Here is a 24792-nt window from a genome sequence, read left to right as displayed (position 1 = left end):
CAATGTAACTTAATTAAGATATTCCCCACACAAAGCATAACCCTAGAGGTAAGTTTTGTTCCAAATACCTCTTATAGGTGTCTCTCCTGCTGTTAAGTGAATGGGTCATGGTGAAGAAAAATAAATATTGTTCTGGCATAGACTCACTTTTTTTGTATTCACGGAGAACAGTGAAAGGAACAGTATGAAATCATTAAAACATTTAACTCACCATGCTGAAATACAGTTGCTAAAAGGCCTCGTTCTCATTGCATTCAGACTGTAAAGTGCCTTAAGATAGTTCGGGAAGAACCCACACTAGTACGTGGTTTTGTTATAGATACTCATTTGAATAGGAACAAATTGTACGGAAACTTGCAAGTGTAAAATTTTTGGCCCGTTTAGGTCAGTGGTACAAAACCAGTAAAATCAATACTCAGTAGAAAGAACAGCTTCATCTCAGGATGTTTGTTGGTTCATATGGTATCATGAAATGTGGGGGGTTTTTAATAACTGTGAAGCACATTAAAGTCACCGCACGAAAGGCCTTTTAAATTCAATGAGGTATTAATTATATGGACAGAATGCCAAACACATGGGAAATGGTCATGTAAATATGCTGGGTTTGTCCTTTCTATTTAGTTTAGAACCACTAAAATGTATTAATGACTCTTTTTAAATTGCCCTATTAAAATGGAAATCTTAGACAACAGATTAATTTAATCTCAGTGCCAAGTTACTTTTCACACCAAAAATCTCTTTATGCAGTTGAAACAATTTGTGCCCTTCTAAATGTTTAAATTAAGTGCCAAATTACACTGCTGATAATGATGTAAACAGTATACTGTTGCTTTGCTTTGAACAGGTTTTTTCTCCAAATAATTATTAGTGAATTCAATTACTGAAAGCAAAAATACATCTAAATTTTATTATGCAGTTTGTTTCTCAGCAGACTGAGAAAGCCATGTCACTTTATAGTTTTTCAGTTATTAGACAAATTTTTCTGTTACTTTATATTATTCACACTTTTCTTTGACATTTCCCTGTCTTCCATTATCTTATAATTGTCTTTTATCTGCTGTTCAAAACGCAGCATTAGAAGCTGATGGTTTGATACCATTCTTTGACTGCACATCAGTTGGTTCTGTTTTTTTCAGAATGGACCTTTCAATCCCATTTCAGGAAATTAAAAAACAAGAGTTCAACACTGACACAAAAATAATTTCCCTTCTCCCAATATTTTCTTCATGTGGTATATAAGACTTAATCATCCCCGAGGCATCTAAAAGCTATGCTTTGTAATCTCTGAATTTTAGGCAAATACAAACTGTTTTAGGTCTTAGTAACAACAATTTAGCTTAAATACAGTTCATCAGGCTGACTCAATATGGGTATTTTACTTCTGAACATGTATGTTTATTATATTTTCTAAAAAGATTAGTATTTTTTCCTGCAAATTAGTTCATGTACAATAACTTCCAACTGCATAAAAATAAATAAATGACAGATTGAGATACAGTTTTCTCATAATTCTTTTAAATTTGTGAACAACGTTGTGAACATTGTGAAAATTATGTACTTTTGGCAATGCCAGCTCATAGCAAACTCAATAAATGGTTGTTACGGTCCCACCTGGAACACTTTGGAGCAACCAATAGACTCAACAGCTGATGTCTGTACTTTCTCACTTAATATTTGGGTGTTAGATCATGTTATCACAGAACAGCACAGGCCTTTTCTCAGTCTGTGCAGTCCTGGCAGTCAGTTCACGTGCTTTTTAAAAGCCGACTAGGCAGTGACACTGAAGGCGGAGGAGAATTAGATTAGGAAAAGGGGAGAAATAAAGGAGATAAATTTGCATCAGGTACAGATGAGTTTGAGGTAAATATTTTATTTCATGTGTATTTTTCATAATTATATTTCACATATTTTTTAAAGTGGGTTTTGACTTATCTCTGTGATCTATAATGCATTATATACAGTATAACTTCCAGATATAGGCATAAATCTACAGAATTGGGAAATCTTTCTCTTCAGCTTGCTGTCAGATCCTTTGGTGGTAGGGTAGTCAAGCAAGAATATAAAAATGATATATGTGTGTAAAATGACATTTACAAAAATAAAAAGTTAAATCTAAAAAAAATCTAACCTTATATCTGTTGTATGTTTGTATGTATATAATGCTAGCATTGGTCATTAGACAATCTCTCTCAAGCTACCCAGACAAAAATGTGAATCATCCTTATGAATTTAGTGTTATGAAATGCTAGAGTGCAAATATAATTCTTCTTAATATTTCACCAATTTGGAAAATAAATAATGTAAAATACCTGGTCATTAAAATGTCTTCTGGAAAGAGACTAATATTAACTGAGATATTGTATCATTAGGACTTGCTAGGATCAGAAAGATTGAGGGAGGAAAGCACATTCATTACGTCAACAGATGATTCTCCAGAAGAATTTTTGGTTTGTTTTCTCCACCATCTGATGGGTTTTTTAGAAATTGTAGTTGAGAAACATTATTTATGTTCAGTAAGTCTAGCAAATAACTATGCAATAGCCACCTAACTGATGTGTAAAACCAGTGCACAATTATTTTTATTGTTCAATTTTATAGTATTATGAAACTGGTAATGAAAGTATTATCACTAGCTTCCATTTTTTTAACGAGTTAACAGTAGTGCAATATTTTCAGGGAAGCAAGTGAAAATCAAACATTCTTTGTTAAAATAGAATTAATATGGAAGTACTATTGAGGAACATCTGTTCTCTTACCATTTTCAGCTGCCCCAGTTACAATGATCATCCTTTTTAATTGCTAAACACCTGTCTTTTATTGTATTTGATGGCAATTCTAAATTTCATTTAATTTCCAGTCTTTTATTATCTGATTTTGAAAATGTTTTACTTCTATAATGCCCATTTACATGGTTTATTACCTTAATTCTTCTACTTAGTCTTGAGAACCCTAAAAATGATTATGAGATTAATTGTGCAGGGAAGTAATATTTCTCCCTTTTAGTATGAACCAGATACCTGCTCTCCAGTCTCTCTGGGAAAAAGAAAAAAGAAAAAAGAAAAAAGAAAAAAGAAAAAAGAAAAGAAGAGAAAAGGGAAGAGGGAAAAGAAAAGAGAAAAGAGAAAAGAGAAAAGAGAAAAGAGGAAAGAGGAAAGAGGAAAGAGGAAAGAGGAAAGAGGAAAGAGGAAAGAGGAAAGAGGAAAGGAAAGGAAAGGAAAGGAAAGGAAAGGAAAGGAAAGGAAAGGAAAGGGAAAAGAGAAAAAAGAGAAAAGTGTCCTGAGAATTAATAGCTTCTATTGCCAAACATAGATTAGGATGAAGATACAGTCCTGCTTCTCAAGCTACTGCCACTGACTATTTATTGCTGAGCTCATTGAATGTCTGAGTATTGCAAATACAAGTAAGAAATAAAATTGAGCTAAGGAGACCCTTTCTTTCAATAAAGAGTAACAGGGAAACAGTATATGTAACACCCTGTTCTCACTTGCTCATAGCATCTTATTCCCACTTTCTGGTCACATACTAACCCATGAAGTAATTTTTGGCTTCTGTGTCAAAACCCATGACACAGGACACAAATTTGGTATTCCAAATGAGGTTATTTGACAAGACTCTTCTCTACTGCAAATAATTGCTCTTTGGTATGTGCGAAACAAAAGCTGATAAGTTACTTCCTCAAAACCACCAATATTTAGATCTTCCTTACTCATACACAGGATCAGGATCATAGAAAATGTCATACTGAATGGCATAGTCATTATTAGAATCACAGAATAGTTTGAGTTGGAAGAGGACCTTTTAAATGCCATCTAGTCCGCCCACACTTGTACTTGATGAAGCCATGCTGCATGTCTGGAATCACCTCTCTGTTTTCCATATGCCTTAGCACAGCTTCTAGGAGGGTCTGCTCCATGATCTTCCCAGACACAGAGGTGAGGCTGACAGGTCAGTAGTTCCCAAGGTGAGCCTTTCTACCCTTTTTAAATATGGGTACAAGTCTGGCCCCGTCCCAGATACTTCACACAGGAAATCTTTCATTCAGCAGGTACAATGTGTCAAAGGGAAAAAGTTTTTCTTCTAATCTCATTATTATAACATGCCCTGAAGAATGAAAATCAGTTTCTATTTTATAACTCCTGTTTTGTTTTTTTTAAAATGGATTTTGGTACTGTAACGAGATTGTCTCTACGGGGTGTGCGTACATCCATATATTTATGTATGGGAGAAGTCTACAGAAACAGAAGTAGCAGGGGTTTTTATTTCACATCAGTAGCCATGCAATGATTAAATGTGAAGATTCACACATCAAAAATTTGAAGAAAAATACTGTGTTCAGACTTAAAATTTTGCTAACTAAAAAAGGTTAAATATTAATATCTCTATTCAGGTGAAAGACTGTCACATCTCCCATTATCATTTTCATGACTGTTGAAATTTAAGGCATGCAATAAGAAAGGCTCCCTGGCTACAATTGCAAACATGCTGCTTTTAGTGCTGTGTGCCTTCTATGTTCTTATTGATACCTCTGACATTCATGCACGCAAACAACCTGCATAACATGATTATGTATTTCTGTGGTTGTTTGCATTTTTTGATCTCAGTGTTTTATTAAAGGATGGCAGAATTTTCATATTATGCATGCTAAAGGTAAGGTAAAGGAATGTTAGCATTTTTGCACTCTCAGCTAAGACAAGTGGAAAAACTGACAGAAGAGTTGCCTCTCAAAGCTGAGTCATTTGCAGTTCTCATTGCAATTATGAATCTTCCAGTGCCAGCTCTAAGCATAAACATAGAAAACACTGGCTGAGAGCAGCAAATTCTGGGAATGGCCTGGGTGAGCCTATGTCAAGGTACCTGGACACACATCTGTGCCACTCCACAATGGACGCTGTAGGGCTGCACCCGTGGTTATAAGCCATGAAAACCATAGATCATACAGGGCCCTGCCCCTGGATCTGTACTTGACAAAGCTGCTCAAGTGTAGCCCCAGAGTGAAATCAGGAGTCCACCTACTTAAGTTCAGTATCATGACTGAATTTATTGATATTCTACTTCCCTGAATTTCCAAAAAAATATACAGAGTGTTTGTGCCTTTTCTACCACTGTTTTTGGCAGTTTTTTTGACAATCTGTTTTTGAGCTGCACATTTTCTTCATTGCTGCTGTTTTTGTTCAGTTACAGACTTAATTAATCAAGCCCAAACTCAAAAGCTGAGCTTCATTAACTGAAAGATCAGTCTCAGTGTTTCCAATAAAATGCTTGACATCAACTCTAATGATCTTCAGAAGCGTTTAATTCCTTCCAGAGGTACATTTTTCCTCTTCTTGTGTGTTTCTGTTTCAGATGTTAATGGCAGCTTCATTATTAATAACAAGGAAATCGGAAGTCTTTAATGTGATAGTTATGCAAGACAGTTTGAGATTTTATCACAGGTAACATTGGCAAATCTTAGCTCTAACAGCCTGTGGGTGCCTCTGAAAATACTTTGAGTTGTTTGTTTCTCTCTCTTTTTGTGGCTTTTACTGTTATCTAACTGCCAGTGGTCTGAATGAGAGTTATCCACTGATAAAGATTGCTAGAGCCAGATTACTTATTATCTTTATTATTCTGCTTCTCTAAAACAGAGTGACAAATTCAGATTTTCAGATGTTTTCACTTTTTTAGATATTACAGTGTGAGTACTATGTGGTTCAACACTTTAGTTTGCCAAGTGCTTACTCATTTGAACATACTAATGAACTTCCAAAGAATACTAAATTGGTCTGTTACGATGAACAAGGTGCTGAATAAGCCTCCAAAATACTGAGTACTATGTCAGTCATCTTACCTTGTGAGATATGGGGTTTTGTTCTGATAAAAATTAATTGTCCAGCTTCAGAAATGCCTAAATATATAAGTATGTTTAGTTATCTTAAAATTGTCAGTAAATCATATTAGATTTTTTGATCATTTCTATCAACCTAGTTCCATTTAATTAAGAACTTGTGGAATTTTATATGTGATTCTTTCCAGGAAGAAGAGGAGGGGAAGGGTGAGATGGGAATTAGGAGGAGAGATGAGTAGGAGGTGGGAAATGGAATAACAAAAAATTTCTCTTGATACATTTTCTCACTCCTACTTCTGACTAATACAGTTTGGCTTTGAAAAAGTATACTTTGAAAAAGTGCACAATGTTAACTGTGATTAATGCTCACCAGTAGGTCTAGCTAACTTTTTTGGGACTGAAAAAAATGGAGAAATCTAGTGAAAAATTGATGCTGTTGATAAGTATACCTGTGACTCAGAAATGTGGTATAACAGGTTGACTTAAGATAATTGAGAAATTAATTTTACCCTCTGCTGTGTTCTAAGTAAAAAGGCTTCCAAAAGCTTGCTACCTGCTGTCTTTTAATATAGTAATTATGTCTGGGCAGGTTTTTTTCTGCTGTTAATCTATGCCTTGAACAGCCTGATGCCAGTATGTAAATATTAAATTTTCAAACTGGGTGTCAGATAATTTAACTATTTCACCTGTGGAAAGACTGTGAAAGGTAGTACTTGTTTCAGCAGATAAGAATATTGAGTCTCTTTTTACATAATCAGGTAACAGCCAGCTAAAGGCGACTTCTTCCCAATCTTAGAGTTGACCATGCATTTCTCCAGGTTGCACATGATTTTCCATTCCTAAAGGTTGTGGCACAAATGTTTTCAGAAGGGAGAGGAGGATGAATGCTGGTGGCAATAAACTGTCCCTCTTATGAGGAAATGGTATAATGTAGGAACCCAGAGTGCCGAGAATATTTCTCTGCCTGTTTTTATGGGTTCTTACCCCCCTGAACAACATGTTTTAGCTTTAAACCTTGGAAAAAATTACCAACAGTCAGACAAGAACTAGAAAATACAGTGGTGTGAATTAGGTGATAGACTACTATGTAAGATTGTCACAGGGTGAAAAATTTAGAGGTTTTGGGCTTCTCTTTACAGTAAATAGATAAGAGTAAAAAATATCAAAATGAAGGATTGTTGTTGTTCTCTAAACCTTCTTCTCCTTCTTCTACTACTCCATATTCTGCAGTAAAAGTAGTTTGGAATGACTGGATAGAAAATTCCGCAGTTCCTAGTCGTGTTACTGAATAATTGGTAGGAAAGTGAAAATAATGTACGTTTTTAGTAACCATTGGTTAAAATATCTTTAAAAGGCTGTGTAAATCTTGATAGAGAGCCTTCACTCCTGCTTTTCTATGCTCTATGCTGTACCTGGGTCACTCTAGTGGCTCTGTTCCTCTGATAAGACTTAATAAACAACTATCTGGAAGCATTGAAACTCCAGGAAAAGTCTCGGTTTATCACTGAAACTCCTTGCAAGGACTTTCAGCAGATTCTCTCCCATCTGGAGGGACTTGATTTATGGCACAGTTCAGTGTCAGTATAATTTTTTTTCTATGAAGTATTTAAATGTATATTGGTGTAGGATCTTTAGTTTCGCCTGATAGCACAAGATTGTGACAAACTCACTGCTAACTTTCCACTGATTGAAAAGCTTCAGGCGTGCAGAGGCATGGGAGCCTCACACTGGATAGATCAATAGCCATTAAATTCATAGAGACAACTACTGTGAAGCTATTTTTTTTTTTGTTCTTTCTGCAACCAAACCCTGTAAGTCATTGTGGACAGCAAGAAAAAGGATGCCTTAAGGTCACTAGAAAATGGGATTTGGAATCCATTGCAACTGTTCTCCTTATCCAAATGGTGTATACCAATCAATGTCATATACCAAGCAATATAACATCTTCTGATCCAGAAGTGTAGTGGAGATCCTGCAGTTCTTCATGTGTAACACATCTGGTGGCCTTCCAGGTTCTGCTCCACTGGCAGGACTGTGAATGGTGTACTCAGGTATGCAGCGCCTTCTCTTCATCAAGGAAAAGCAGTGGGCTTTTCCTCAGGTTGTGGGCTAAAATAAAAACTAGCTTTTATTGGGCATGTCTGGGTTGACCTCAGCACTGGAATTTCAGTATTCTTTGATCCCTTTTTTAGCCTTCTTTTAAATTTTAAGAAATATATAATGAAGCTATGCATTGTATTGCAAGAGCAAGTAGTGGTTCCAGTTGACAATAGCTCATTTGTATATTACAAGAAAGAGTGGCGAAAGACTGAACTAAAACCCACTCTTTTTGCCTAGATCCTTTATATCTTGAGACCAAATAAAGTCAACTAGAAAATCATAGAATGCTGTTTCTCTGATTTTTTTAAAAAATCCTATTCAGTATTTACCTACTCTTAAGAAGAAATTAGTAGTCCTATTTACACAAGGATAACGTTCTGAAACAAAATTATGAAAAGATGTGGGTAGCCTTTCATTTAAATGCCACCATCATTTTCTTAAAGCTCCAAACAGTCTTTCTTCTCGTCTTTGGAATGGCTTATAAAGTGTATAACTAACTTCAGAAGTTCCAAATTTAATTGACCTATAGGGATAATGATAACTTTCAAATCTCACTGAGTGGCCCTCTCCAAAAATCAGCTCTTTACCATTATGGTGCCGTTTTTATTTTACTGTGCCAACTGCTTTCTGACTTATTCTTTGGAGACTCTGTAAAAAGGTTATATTAGAAACGAAAAAAATCAAACCCCAGAAATACAATACCAAAGCCCTGAAAGCACTTGAATAATATGAAAAATGAGTTATTAAGTAAAGATACAGTAAAGAGAATTATTGCTTGATGGAGCGTAATTCAGTAGAAGAGAAATAAAATTATATTTGAATTGCAATTTACTAAAACTTTCCTTTTATTTTGCATGTGAATTATAGTTTCAGAGTAGGAAATTATAGTTTGATAAGGAAAAGATATAATGAATAATTAAATATATTGAATCTGTTTTGAGTAAAAGTTGGATGCTCTCTCTCTTCAGTTGCTTTAAATACATGTTATGTTGCTGTTTTCTGTCAGGAATGCACTGTATAGGTCTGTAGAGACTTCTTTGATCCTCTATTTGGGAAACGGTTGCCACACAGAATTTTTGTTATTTCCTAGCTGTTGAAGTAGTATCTTTGCAGCAATGTTTAGTTCAAGATATTCAAGTAGTATCCAGGGGAGGCTGATTACATGACAGAAAGTTCCTTCTTTGCTCCTACCTGTTTAAGATTAAAATCTTTGCTTCACACAGTCTCCTTAAATATTTATTTATTTATTTTTAATAGATTGCTGTCTTTTCCATGTAAAAGTAAGTTATGTCGGACAAAAATCTTGTCTTGTGCAGCCTCAGGGGCTATTAAACTAGAGCGTGTTGAAAAAGGAGGGCTTCATCATTATCTTGTTGCTTATGAAGTCATTTGCATGCGTGCAAAGGAGGCAGAAAATGCTACTGTTTTGTTATGAGTAATACAGAGAAATAAATAGGTGCAGCTGCAGCTGTGCTATTAATGGTAGGGAATTGTGCTTCTCCATGACCACTATTATACTGAGTAAGTAGAAGCTGGTATATTGAGTTGATAGTCATGTTATCTGAGTTATTCTGCTCTTGATTTATAGTTTGCAAGTAGTGCAGAATCAGCCATAAGGCATCGGGGCAACATAGGATGATGAATTTGAAAGAGTTAGAAGTTTAACTATTTAATGAACTAAAGTTTGTGTTTTATTCCTGTAGATAAGTATTATTTGTTCAATGAAGTTGGCAACATGAGAAAAATCAATATTTTTCAGATAATAATAAATTCTTGTACCTTAGTATTTTTTTTAAATGAATGATTAATTTCTTGGGTATGTGCTTTACAGGTTATTAAAAATGGACAGAAAGAAAAGGTGATAGTCTGTTGATGTGACTTCTATATGTACACAACTGAGCTGTAATTTATCCATGACTAGCAGAAGTCCTGGAGACCTTGTGATAGTTCTCTGACAACATCAACTCAATGCTCAATGGCTCAAAATGCAGAACAGTGTTAGGAAATGTTAGACCTATTGGGAAAGGACATCATTGTGCTATGGTGTATCCACTACATACAATGTATATATGTTATTTTATATATATATATATTTAAAACAACATACAATCACCCACATCTTGATTAATGTATGCAGTAAAGTCCACAGGATTTAAGTAGGACAAGAAAGGCCCACAACAAAATTAGGGAAGATAAGAAACATAAGGCAATGTGGGTCGAGATATGGAAGAGTTTCAGAGAGAAGGAGCTTTGTAGAAAAAGTCTCTTTACTGAAAAGAAATTCAAGGTGTCCCCCAATGAAATAATTGCACAGTAGATTTTAAAATGGCAGGAAGTTTGGGGTTTTTTTCTCTACAGAGACAAAACATTAAGTTATAGGACTCATCTGTGACAAGGCATTCTGGAAACAGAAAGTGTGTGTTAGTCCAAATAATAGTACTGAACAAAATCATCTATCAAGCACAGTGTTCTGGAGTCAACATCTGAACCTGGAAATCCTAAACCAGAGGATTTCTAGAATTTGGAAAGATGTACCTGTGGAACCTTTTCATACACATTTCACCTTAACATCTGCTAGTGGCAAATGTGAGGATTATAGGATAGGAGGATGCAATGACTGCTGCTCTACTGCTAAATAAATCATGGTAAGAGACCTTCCTCTGGCCTTGAGGCCAAGTGTTACATCTTGGCTGAAACCAAACTTCACTTGGCTCTGCATCTCTTCTGGGCTTCATGCCATGCTTTTTTGTTCCTAGAAAATAGTTATAATTTTGTGGGTGTTTTGTTTATTTGGGTTTTTTTTCTTTTTGTTTTTCAGTTCAGAGTGTTTGAAACAACATGAGGACAGTTCACTGGTATTTTCGTACCACAAGTCTGAGAATACCTTTTACAAGGTATTTACAAGGTCTGGGATGTGTCACAAGGGTCAGCAGGGACACTTCAGTCTCTGCAAGTCCTGTTGAGATACAGTGTGTGAAGGGAGCCAAGCCTGATGCAGTCTAATTCAGACTACATATTAGGAATGGCAGACAGCATGTGATGTCTACTGATCTTTGCCTAGGCACTGCCCCAGGGGATGCTACTTGGCACAGCTTAAACCTCACCTCTGTAGCTAAGGGTTAAGCAGTTCAGGTGATGGAAGCACCACTGCTCAAGCTTCTTGCCTTGAGTGTTTAGCAGTATTTTGGATGCACAGACTGATGCCTTGCTTTCCCAGTGAGGTTATAGCATAGCTTCTGTTTGAGTTTCTGGGGAAGGTAACTTGAAAATATGATGTGTTTACTTTTTATCCGAAGGGAAATCCTGGCATAAGTTTTTGTGGTGGGGTCAAACATGGTTGAATATTATATTATTCATAAAGACATGTTTATTCTTTGAAGCTGTTTCAAGTTAGGGCAAGCTAACCATCTAGTTCCTTATCCCTAGATTTTTAAATCCTTGTATGGAGTTCCCCCTAGCACCTTCTTTGCTTTTTCTGTAGAATATATAACTTTTATTAGTCTGCTGTCCCAGAAAAACCCTTGAAAAATGATTTAATATAGTCTGTCCTTCTTTTTTGTGTCTTGGAGATGTGTCATGTACAGGCCAGAGTACCTTACAGTTTGTCTAAAACATCATAGGAAAACAGAAATTGTGTGTAACTTGTCAGTGAGTTTCACTATGGTCTGTATTTCTACTCCAGTGCATTTTCAAGTTATTTTATTCAGTGGAATACAGATTTCAGTCAACAGGTACAGTTAAGTTTTATGCAGAACTAGGGTTTTACCAGGACAAAGAACTGAGAAGTTTAGCAGTGTATGTAAGTGAAGCTGTGGACAAAATAAATTGTTTATCTGATCTAGCAGAAAAAATACCTATGTTGGGATATGGTTGAGGCAGTTTAAAACAAGGACACAGCAAAGTAGGATTTTTGAGCTTTCTCAAAAATTAGTTGGAAAATAATTATTTTTATTTGGTTGAGAGCCTTAAAATGATGCTGAATGCAGCTGCAGGGACATTGGAGATGGCAATGACTACATGAAGAAAGGGACACTCTCCTCTCTAAGGCCAGGCCAGATGAGCATCCTTGGCTCATGAAGGGTACTGGCCTTCGCAAGCAAGATGTGTCACTTGTGACAGTAGCAAGTCTTGTGTCTTGAATGTCTTGAGAGTCAGAAGTTGCCCAGGAGCCAGAGACTTTCCACCCTTGCATTACAAGAAAGGTGGACTGCAAAAGAAGCAGAAATTTCAGACTACAGAAAAAAAACTGGAAGGCAAACCAGAGTGCTGACCCCAATTTTCACTTGTGCCACGCAGCAAAAATGAACACACAAAAAATGAAGAAAGCATTGGACACTGCAGAAAGAAGGTAAACTGGAAAGAGACTTATTTACAAGGTAGAAAAATGATGGATGCCTACACTGAAAAAAACCCCAACCCAGCAACTGAAAAGACAAACAAATAACCCCCCTGATGTTAAAATTTAATCCAGGAGACTTCATGTTTCATTTAATTTTGAAAAGCTTAAGTGTAAGTGTTAGAGAGAAGAGCACTACACAAAACAGTATCTCTCGCTTCTCAACAGTATGTAGTCTCTGTGGCAGCTCCCTTGAAATCCCTCAGTTCACCCCATGAAACGAATGTTGCATTGTTCTTGGAGCACATTAGTTGTCTGCAGGCTCCATCTCAGCTATTCTTTGAATTCAGCAAGGCACTGAAGTACTACTCCAGGTATTTGCCTGGTGATTCAGGACTACAGCAGGTGTAATTAAGCTTGGGCATGCTGGTAGGAAACCCAGGACTGCTCTTACAGTATGTGTGCACTGTAAATGAAGCTCCTGTTGTTATAAAAGAGTCTGTTTTCAGTATCCTGCAATTCCTATTGCAGCACAGGACTGCTGTGCAGCAGGGAATCCTTTTAGGTAACGGCAATGAGAACTGACTATGATGGGTCGCTTGACATGTGTATGCAGGACCTGGGTAAGGAGTTCAAACAGTAAGATTACAGGTTTTTGAAGCCATGAATACCTAAGTTAACTCTTTGATGCTTACAGTGAGGATTTTCTGATACTTAAACAGCACCAAAATAATTCATGTTAACAGTGGGATTGTTATTATTCCAAAAAAATTTACAGAGATTGTATGTGAACTCCTGGACTGTACAAGGGTGCTATGTCAGAGTGCATGGTGCGTTGTCAGAGGAACTTGCTTGGTATTGAGGTTTTGTCTGAGGAAAGCCCTAGTGGCATTTGTCTGTAGTTGTGTGTCTAAATTGCAACTGCCCTAATTTAAATAAGTAACTGTTTCTGGTAAAGTTAAATCTGACTGATATGCATACAGATATGACTGTGCATATAACTGACATTAAAACTAAAATCTCCTTACATGCCTCTTTAAGAATATAGATTGTTGCAGATTTAATTTTCCTCATGAAAATTCAATGGATGGATTTTGCTATCCTTAGAGCAAAACTCCAATTCCAGAATTTTTAGAAGAGCTGTAAAAGTCCACTTATACTCTGGATGCAGCACCCACTGAACTGATCTTAGGGAGAGCAGAATATTTGCTTTCTTTGAAGCCAGTTCTATAAGAACATATAGTAAGCATGGTACATTCAGTTGCATAATGGCCTTTTATTCATTTAGGTCCCAGTTCACCAGGGTACTGAAGGAGATATATTGCTTCAAATGCTCAAGTAGTCCCCATGAAATTAAAGAAGGTGTGCCTGCAGTTAACTACCTGCTAAAATTCCCTAATGAATAAAATCTTAGAATATGAGCTGCTTTTTCAGAGACTTTATATATAATTAACCTCTTTTATGCAACTGTGCAGCTTTAGAGTACTACTGAAATGCAGAATTAGAATCATGCAGCCTGAGAAAATAATTTGGTTGCCATATGGGATGTGCCCATATCAGCAAGAACTTTGACAGGATCTCTTTTCTCTGAACTAGACCAAAACTCCTCTATCCTCTTCATACTCAAAGTCATGAACATAGGAGCATTAAAAGTGAAATACTGTATGAAAAGAGACATATTTTCTGTGTAGTTAAAAATACTGTGAATGACTTTATGGGTAGATATTATGTAGAGTGCATCAGTGTTAGTGTTTGCTCTTAGATAAGTGTTGTTTTCCTTGATGTTATCATAAAAAAACCAGTCCTGCAACTCTAGGCCACTGCTATTGGAACAGTTTATTAGGCAGGAATAAACTGTCTGAAATTAAATAAACTTCTAAAGCCAACAGAACAAAAAAAAAAGAAGCCGTCAGTAAATGACACAAGATGCTGCTTGCTATTCTATTCCCTTCAGAGAATCTCTACTTGAAAATGGGAATGTCTGGACGTCTCAGGTAAATTTAACAAACAAAACCAATGAAATTCAACATTAACATCAAATATAGCTTCTGGTCCTTAAAAAAAACCCCTTGAAAATAGAACACAGCTCTTATATTTTGCAATCAGAGGAACAGATATAATTCCTTCACCCACTCTAACATTGCTGTGATTCAGTCTGAGTTCAAAATGACCATTAGAATCCCCAAATCCCAGACTTTTTTCATTTGTTATCTCTCCATCACTTTTGTGATTAAGGTAGTTTGCTAAAATAGTGGCTGAAATGTTCTGAGTCTCACAATAGCAGGTAAATTGAACCTTAATGTGCTGGTTGCAGAGGGGTAATGACAGTACAAATTGTGACCAGATTTGTAATCTTTCTCTACAGCTGTATCAGGAAATGAGCCAGTTTGAAGCAAAATTCTAGTCAGCAGCTCTTTGATGAAGCATGAAGACAACTTTAGAGTGTAGGTCAGTTTTGGAGATCATACTGGTTTATTAGTTTTTTTATTTCTTTACTTTTGGTTTTGGGACAAATTTGCTCATTGAATTTAGAATACTTTAACTAAAAATAAGACAGGCACTATGGACAAAAAATCCCCGCAAAGTCAGCTTTCTTAATGAAAGCCATAAGAGCATTGTGATAGTTTGCCAGTGCTTCAGCTTCTGCTCTTTGCCTGCCTGGTGTGTGGGGACAGTGGGCCCTCTCGCAGCAGAGTGGGTGGGGTTCCTTTCCCAAATGCAGACTCCTACGTGTGCTCTAATTGCCCGGGGCCCCTTTCTAGGGTGCAGCTCATCTTATCCTAATTTGCAGGTCTGAAATAAATGGCAAGGATTGTGCTCAAGAATTGCCTATTTGTCTCCCTGGATTTTCACAGCATCTGCAGTGAGCAGCTCATGCTGTTGGCATCCCAGGTTAGGTGAGACAAACCGTGTCCTTTGCAGCAACAGCGCATCATGCACGCAAGGGATAGGTCTTAGGGCAGGGGGAGGCTGGATGGTTGCAGGGCTGTATAATGAATATTACTTCCTTTCAGATAGCTAGACATTGCTGTAGGCTGCGTGTGGTTTACCCCCTTGCTGATTTGCTCTATGTTTAAGCATTTGCACAGAAAATAAAATAAAACAGTAATGATAATAATGATATCTTCTTTTGTGTTGAGTTTTGCATCTGTGCTCAGTGGCCACAGTCTTTGTCGGTGTTGTGTCATTGACTTTTAATCAGTAATGACAAATTTTAGGCTTTTAGAAATACTCATTCTGAGGCAGAAGGGTTTACACAACATTTCCTGTCAAGGGACATCATCTTTCTGCTCATTTTTTCTACTACTAGTAATGTTTCATGCCATAATCCTTATCTTTGAGGAAGAAACACCTAGGTTTTAATACATGTAAGGGACTGTGCAGGACGAGCTATCTCTTTTTAATACACCATTACAAAGTGGGCTCATTTATGTGGCAGATTTACGGATCTACTGTGGAATCCATCACCTCTAGTCTGCATTTTCATTGAACGAAGCACATGCCAGAGCAGAATGCCTGACATGAAGTTGCACACTTACCATAACCGTGCACAGAGCAGACAAGACTATTATAAGGAACTAATTACTTTTCAAAACTGATTTTAATAACTTCTTCAGTGCTTTCCCTAAAAAATAAAAATGCCGACAAATTTCCTGTTCTCTATTTGACTGTCCCTTACTCATCCTGCCCCCTCTGCTGGCTGATAAGTGCAGAATCACTTTTCACATGGCCTTGGTAGGTAGCGCCTGAAGACTATATTCTATGGATGAGAGTGCTATGAAATACACGGGAATTCAGGAGCAGCTGTCCTACACTATGTAAAATGAATTTTTTTTCCTATGCTGAGAATTTTATAGGTAATTTTCTCAGTTAAAACCCAGGCAGACCTTTTGTAACACGGATAGCAAAGCACAGATGATGAGTTTAGAAGATTTTGAAGTATTGCTTTCTCCTTGAGAGTCTTCATGTTCTAAAATATGGGTGTGTAATCAGCTGGGTACTCCCTGTAGTGCCATCCTCAACAGAAAAGGGGGTGCTTTTGCAGTCTAGGAATAATTGCAGTAGGTGTGTGCCATCTATGCAGTCCCTGTGGAAGGGGGGATTCCAAAGGAGAAAGGATTCACCAACTCAATAATTAATTTTCTCCACAGGAGTAGCACAAAGCAGATTCCTTTCCTTTCCTTTCCTTTCCTTTCCTTTCCTTTCCTTTCCTTTCCTTTCCTTTCCTTTCCTTTCCTTTCTTTTCCTTTCCTTTCCTTTTTCCTTCCTTTCTTTCCTTTCCTTTCCTTTTTCCTTTCCTTTCCTTTTTCTTTCCTTTCCTTTCTTTCTTTCCTTTCTTTCTTTCTTTTTTTTTCTTTTTTTTTTCTTTTTCTTTTTCTTTTTCTTTTTCTTTTTCTTTTTCTTTTTCTTTTTCTTTTTCTTTTTCTTTTTCTTTTTCTTTTTCTTTTTCTTTTTCTTTTTCTTTTTCTTTTTTCTTTTTCTTTTTCTTTTTCTTTTTCTTTTTCTTTTTCTTCTTTCTTTTTCAGTGGAAACCATGATTGATATTTGTGTTTTATTTGGGATAATTAATTTAATCTGAAATCTGATAAAATACACATAGAGATTCTAAAGAATCCTGAGAAAGTAGCTATGCAGCTTGTTTTAACAATAGATATTGAAAATACATTGAACAATCCAGCTATTGACCTTTTTTTTCTTATAGCCTCATAGTACAACATAAGGTGAATGATTCTGCTATACTGCCCTTGTAACTAGAAGCAATAAATTTCACTGACCAGGGATTAGAGAAAAGAGAGTGGAGGGAATTAGTCCACTCTTTGTGATTGTAACAGTTGACATTTTTATTTTCAAAGGATCTCTGGCTTTGCTGCAGTCTCTAGTGGTAACCCTGAGACCTGATAATTTGTTAGCAAAGAGTCCTTTTATAACGTAGTCCTGTCTTTTTGACACCAAGATACTCAGCAGGCTGCTCCTTTTCTCATGGTTTCCTCAGCTGTAGTTTAATTTAAGTGACATATTTAAACCACAAGCCAGCCTGGGATGGAGTCTTCAGAAATATACATATTTTTAATATAATTTTTTTATATTTTTGTCTTGTACTACCAACTTGTTTTATGTTCAATTTTGAAGAAAGGCCCCAAAGACAGAGGTGTCTAGAAGGTCACCAGTTACCCTATAAGTCATCTGCTATAATTTGCAGCAAATTGCTGGGCCAAATTTAGCCCTTTTTTGAACAAGAATAGGTCTGTGGCAAAACCAGTAGTAAGGTTTATACATGCACACAGCACACAAATTTGAGTTCTGTGTTAGAAATAGAGACAGTAAGCCTTGGATCAATATTTGGAAGATAAAAAACAGATGGAACTTTCCTCTCTACCACACTGCTTTTAATGGGGAATAATCCACTTGTTCCTGCTTTTTGTGCTTAACTTCAATTATTACGAAAATTAGCAGTGGGCTGAGCAAGCTACTGCAAACTACCTTTTTTGCCTGAGGGAGATACTGCAACTGTATGAGAGAAAGGGTGTTTGTGTGCTCACTATGTGGACTGAAAAAATAAAAAAACCCAAATGGTAGGTGGCATCCAGACCAATATGTGCTGTAAGAGTCCTTCATAGTGGTAAATGAAAAAAATATTTACTTTATCTAGTCTTAAAATCTTAAATATTTTTTGGGAATTATTGTTGGAGGAGAAAAAGGGAAGCATAGTGTTTTCATTTACTTAAGTAAGAGAGACTTACTTTAAATTGACAAATGTCTTTTCAGCTTCTGTGTGTAGGAAGAGTTAGAAAAGTTTGGTCATATGTAGTTTCTCCCATGTGCACGCTTCACTTGAAATGTGAACAGAACCAGGCACTCCCCCACCATGACCCTGGACATTTCAACTGCATTCAGCCATGATTTCAGAGCAATTCTCTCCACAAGTACTGAAGTTCCAATGCCAGCTGGTGTCACACAGTGTTTAAGGAAGGGCTCTTCTGAAATGGAAAGAGCAGATAGAAAAGGCATAGATAGAAATTCTCCTAATAAGGAAAACCTAATAAGGAAAAAATAAGAAAATTAAAGGTTATTTCTTAGATGACACGTCTTCTGCTGGAGTAGGAGTAGTTTTCTGTTGAAATTAGTGTCTAGTACCTGAAACACACAGGTGGTTAACAGTGTGGCATTGAGATGACTGATGCTATCTGCAATTCAAATCCCCTTTCTGCAGAGGGAGGGGGGTAGGGTCAGAGAAAGAAATTCCTCTTAATGCAAACTTGGATAGAAGCCTTATATGCAGTTATACAGGTCACTGCCTTCTGCATTTTTATAGTAGCAAATTTCTAAAGCATGCTGTACTTACTCTGCTGTTCAGAAATATACAGTAAATCCCCTAGAGACTATACTGAATTTCTAGGACAGGTATGTCTATTGCAAAATGTGATTGGATTTTGAATATTCTCAACATCTTCTAATGTGCTTTTATTAACACTGAGCCTTCTTGAACTTGTCAGTATATTCTATGATGTTAAATGAGGCATTGTATTTGCATAAACTAGTCCATGCGTTTCCCCGACTTACCTCAGCTGGAGCCCTCATTATTTGGGTAATGTAGCTTCCTGTCATGTTTGGGAGGGATTCTTGTCAAAAAGAATTAATTCAGACACTCTGTTCATATTGGATCTTTCAGCAAAAGATAGGCCTTTTTCCATTAGTATGCTCTCTTTTTTTTTTTCCCTTCATATCTTTTTTTTTTCAGCAGAACTGGACGCAGCAGTACACAAGAGAGCTCGAGTTTTACAGTGAGTACCCAAGAAGAAGCAGCAAGTGGGACTGAAATGAGCTGCCTGGCCTGAGACTACATTTTGAATCCAGGTGATGTGTGATGTATATCATCCTCTACTCACCTATTCCCCAGTCTCCATGAAAGAGAAGAAGATGGTTATCTGAGCCAGGAATGAATGGCAGCATCTCCCTGATCCAGGAGTGGAAAACAAGCATCTTGAAGGATGAAACACCCATCTGAAAACAGCCAATTGCATTGGCCTGTCTTGTTGCCAACAGTGTTAGCAAAAAAAAAAAAAAATCCCCTATGTCTTTTTCCTTCCCAGGAAAACATAAGTAAATAATGAAAGTAACTTTGCCCATTCTGGTATTTTAGTGAAAGAGACCAGCATGATAATTGGACTTGAAGGGTGAGAACTGAGAGTTAACCAAGAGCAGAAGAGAAAAAGAACAGACTACATTTTTCTTGATATAATTGCCCCAAATGGTACATTATATGTTCACATTTCAAAAGCACTTCTGAGCAATATATTAAAAAAAAAAAAAAAAAAAAAAAAGAACATGAACTTCAATGCTTATATAAAAATATATGTATTCTATATATATTCCTGAAACAGTTGACATATTTCAAATGAAACACATTCTGTAAAAGTTCCTCTTTCTCAATATCATTGTCTTTTTCAAGGTAGAGGTCTCATTCATGAGACATCCTTGTACACAAAGAACAATATAAAAAATTATACTTATTGTGTGCATAAGAATTGTCGAATAAATTAAATTGATACCTTGAAAATGAAAAATATTATCTTCCCTGGTTGAAATAGATTAGAAGGATATTTTGTGATTACAAAAAAAGAATTCTCACATCTGTAATGTGGCTTAAGGTTTATTCAGTTTGCAGATGGTCTTCTTCAGGCATTAATCTGTTAAAGGGTAGCACTCAAGTCTCTGTTGTGTGGTAAGATGAAGATGTCTACCTTTGAATGTTGCAAAGGAGAAGCACTGAAGTAACAATGCCTCTGTGAGGGCTTGTCACAGTCTTATTCCAAGTTGACTTGATTTTGTTTTAATGCTCTTCTTCATACAGGATTCTAAAAATGGTCTTTGAAGCCTAAGGAAGCCATCTTGGTTTTCCCCAAAGCTGATGAGAAATCATAAGGAGGAGCTGAATTAAGTGTTGGATTTGATGATCTCTTCCAACTCAGAACATTCTGTGAACCCGTGAACAGCTGAAGAAGCTTCTTCCTGTTCAGGATCTGGGTCCGTTGATGGGTGTGCAATAAGGAATGTGGCCAAATCTGCCCAAGCAAACGCTAAATTTTTGCCTGTGTTCTAAAGAAAGCTCCACGAATACAGCACTAGTATCTCTGACACCACTTCTTTTCCCAGGTGATGTTATTACTGGCCTGATTAGGTAAAAGAATCTGATGACTGTGTGCCACTGCAGTCAGTTCATGCAAATTTGGTCTCTGCTGCTAAATAGGACAGTCAGAAAAAGATCCATGGCCTCAAAGCCTATAGACATGCATATATACAGTTGGACTAGTTCAGCACAGGTCCACAGAGAAAGTTGAAAAATGGTATAGATGATAGGGAAATCAGTGTTTGAATGTGGACATATCTATAGGGGCTGCCCAACAACAAAATCACACCACAACTCAGAGTCACTTTTTTTTACACTATTTCTGGATACATTAATGAGATTTTAAAGCTGGAATTATATTTATATATTAAGAGAAGCATGCAAGCACTAAAAAAAGTCCAACAGTTCATACCTTTGCTATGATGCTTATAATTGTTACTCATATGCAATCTCCCAGTGGTGCCACTCTAAAATTATAGGCTCAATTTCTTCATGCTGTTTGAATTCCCATTTTTAAAATTACAGCAAGTAAAAAATATGTTTTCCAATCTATAGATCTATATATTTTTATAGTACATCTATGAATTCATCCCTTTTTTATTGGTATTCCTTTTTTAAAAATCTTTAGTCTTAATTTTTGCATTTAGTTTATTTATTTGTTTTTTTTTTTTTTTTTAATTTAAAGACAATCTAATCTTTCTATTTTGGTTCAAGTAGGAGGCCAGCAGTATTTTTTCTTACAGTAGGTGGCAGATGCAGACTACATAATTCTTTGTAATTTTGTAAATATCTCAACTAGAGGATTATTCTATTTTCTAAAAATCTGTATTAATGTTTAGGAGCACCTGCATGTTAAAAATGTTATTCCCTCCTAATATTTTTTTTTAAGTACTGATGAACTCTCACAATGCCTTAAATATTCTTCATAATAATTAAATCACGGGTTAGAAAGAGAATGGATTGGAATTAAATGATTTCTGCTGCATTAACCTTGAAGTAAAACTTGTTCATTTCTCATGTTTTGATTTTCCTGGAGTTAAGAGTGAGCAAAAATGTTTCTGTAAAAGAACAGTTGTTTTCATATATATAACAAGCGCTACACTAGATCTCATAAGCAATACGTTGTCTGAAGCTGTTTTAATTTCTTCTAGTGCCTTTATGCAACAATACAGAGACTCTTCTGATTAGAATAGATTTACAATTGTAGAATTTTAAGGAAAAAATTAAAGTATTACACAGGTATTTCACTTCATGGCACAGCTGTTGAACGCATGGCAGATGCTGTATGTGTCTTGTTGAGCCACAGATGACCTCAGAGAGGCACATAATACTTAAGTACTCTGAAAGACCAAAGGAAAATCAATCAGTCTGAAAAGCAATATGGGTTAGTGCTAATATGAATGATAGAAAAGAAGCAGGGACATAGGTTTTTAAAATCTGTTAAAGAACATTTTTCTAGTGGAGTTATTAATTCTTGCTTGCTGCTCCAGCTTTTAATTTATTCCAGCTTTGTCAGACTCTTGCGGTGTGGGTTGTTCTATACTTTTTTATATGTGCTCTTACACTGTGCTTATCGTCATTATACCTGAGTGTCTTATGGTAAGTGCACTGAATAATTAACATCCACTGCATATTTGTGCTGTCAGCTTCTCCCAAGGAGACAAGTGTGTGTGAGATAGGGTTTTATTTCAGGCAATTAAAGCAATGCACAGGCGCGCAGTGATGTGGGTTAGAAAGGGCACACTCTGAGAGCTATGGTTTGCAATTAGAGCGATCTGATGATTCTTTAGTTCCTATGATAGGGCTTTTAGTTTTTGTTAGCTGTATTTTCTGTACATTTGAGTGTTTTGCAAAAGGGTGAAACACCATTGTCTCATGAGAACATATTTATAGAAATTTTAGCTCCCGTGTGTTAATGCAGAAATGATGGATGCTTATTTAACAGACTTGCAATGAAATCAGTAGAATTACAATGGGAACTTGAAGGAAATCCTATACTGTTCTCTATACAATTTATATTTCATAAATTGTTGCAGTCTTACTGCGCCAGTATTCTTCAAATGATTATTTAAAGTTCTGCTGTAGGAAGCAAGTATATTATCTTGAAATGCATCCCATTTTCTCTCTCTCTTTTTTTTCTCTTTCTTTCATTGTTCCTTCTATTCTTGCTAATCAGATGGTTGTATTGACAGATTAGCCAAGGGTGATACATGTTTTCATGATTGCTGTTTCTGGGCATTAAGCTATTTACTGGAACATGTATGCACGATAAATTCTTCTATAGGTAACCGCCTGACCAATTTGTATAACAACTGCCACTGTGGATGGAATAGATGAGAGCCCTTGCCATCGAGAATGAAATCTGTTTAAGTAGTGATGTTGGATCCTTTCCAAACCTGTTCTGGATTTTACTCTAATTACATTAAAAATAAAGAGCAGATTATCCCTTTCTTTATAAATTTCACTCTTCACCACACCTTCTTCCTACTGACATTACAGATGATTCCATTTGATCTGATCCTTGATAATAGTTAATTGTAGTCAAATGTACTTGTATCCAGCTACCAATGTTTTGCAATACCGAGTAGAGAGGAATAGCAAATTCTGTGATCATTTGTGTGCCTTATTCCCCGATTAGACTGCTGTTCAGAGTCTGGAATCTCAGTCTAATTGTTTTTCTTCAGCTAATGAACAAAGATGCAAAACTCTTGTTTACCCCTCATAAGAAAAATAGAATAACTGAATCAGATTTTTTATTTTCTGTTTTTCTTACAGTTAATTGTTTGTATTATCATATAATCTAAGAATCACAGTCCCAGTATTTCTGTTATGTGCAGTACTGTAAAAACAAACCAAAAATTCTTGGACCCTACATGAGCGTATAAAATAAGGAACAAGAAGTGAATTTGTATAAAGAAAAATAAGAGCTCCATTTTGAATTCAGAAATCCTGGCTTTTCATTCATCCATAGAATGGGAAAAAAACCCCAAACCACCAAAAACCACACAATGAAGAAGATGTCTATAATAATGCTAAACCTTCCTTCATGAGATACTTAGGCTGAGCTGTTGTCTCTCATCTCTGTTTATTTATGGCTTTGCTGACTACTTACTGGGATGCTGGGGTCATCACAGTGTAAACATTGCCATGAACAATAATGAAATAGCTGGATCCTTTCTTATAAACCATAAAATGGCCTTAAGAAGAAATAAAAATAATAAATAATAATTGTTGTCTAGATTTCCATCTCAGCATCATTCGTGAGGCTTGTAGGATGCTGATCTTAGATTTGTCATAAGAAAGGGTAGAAGAAAAACCTTATTTCTTTTTTGAATTATGAATTCCATCTTTCATTAAACCTCAAACATAATCCAGTTTGTTACTAAGCTAACAGAATGTAGTCCTCAGCCATTAGAAATTTATAGTAATGATGAATCAAAATATGGGCCATTTTAAAAAAGTCTGCTGATTTTGGTTGCCTCACAGACATAAAATTTCTGACAGTCAACCAAATCAAATACAAATGCATTAACATTGTCCCCAAAGAGAAAGAATTTGACCTAGTCCTTGGAGTGTATTTTTTCTTAATTAAATACATATTAATATTCTGGTGCTTTATTCAAATTGTGGTGCATTATTCAAATCTGCATTCTGCTTTTTTGCTTTGGATTGCTGTGCAATGGTTTCTCTTTATTTTCTTTTTTTTATTTGTCTGACTCTATTTAGGCCCTATATTTAACTGTGTCTCCATTTGTACTAGTGTATAAAATTGCTACTGCCTGAACTAACTTGAGATTGTGCAAATAAATTGGAATTATGCAGTTTATTCCAAATTAAACACAGATTCCTGTAGATCTAGTCCATCTGCTTTGATACTTTGATTAGCAGAGTCAGGCTAATTAAATTCTGCTCACTGTATTTAAATTCTTGAATGTATTTTGTTCATGGTCATCCTTCAAGCAAGAAGATAATTATCTGGTGAATCTGAAAGCATCATGAACTATTATTATGAGTTTGGTCTTGGAAAGTGCTTCAGATGTTTACATAGGTTTTTGGTTTTGTTTTACTTTGGGTTTTTTTTTTTTTTTTTTTTGGTAAGGCATATTATGCACTGCTGTTCTGCTAGGTAGGACAATTACGCTGAGTGGATGGCGACTGAGTACAGTCAATTCAGCAGACAGTGTTTGTGTCTAAACTGCATCTGGAAATGATCCTTGATTTATATTTAAGGGCAGGGTGAGCCCAAATTGCCCGACTCCTCCTTTCCTCTTAAGTTCACAGCAGACTGTCAGCCTGCTCTTACATGTGCAAATGTCAAATTAATTCAATAGTAGACATGACCTAAAAGGCACATGTAATCCAAGTCCCAGGACCTCACCATGAGCCTGAATGATCCTTGTTGCT

At 36.1% G+C, this 24792-nt stretch overlaps 1 long non-coding RNA gene across 1 annotated transcript in view; it reads left to right on the top strand.

Moving 5' to 3' along the window:
• The window catches only part of LOC109143911, a 33395-nt gene extending 9041 nt beyond the window's left edge, over positions 1-24354 (top strand). The window contains exon 3 of the long non-coding RNA XR_002044319.3: positions 19003-24354. This is a non-coding gene — a long non-coding RNA (uncharacterized LOC109143911). The remainder of the gene's footprint in view (positions 1-19002) is intronic.
• The last annotated feature ends 438 nt before the right edge of the window (positions 24355-24792 follow it).

This window comes from Corvus cornix, chromosome 1 (assembly GCF_000738735.6).
Source record: "Corvus cornix cornix isolate S_Up_H32 chromosome 1, ASM73873v5, whole genome shotgun sequence".
NCBI lineage: Eukaryota > Metazoa > Chordata > Aves > Passeriformes > Corvidae > Corvus > Corvus cornix.
Note: the sequence above shows the minus strand (reverse complement) of the source record. Positions and strands in the feature narration are given on the sequence as shown.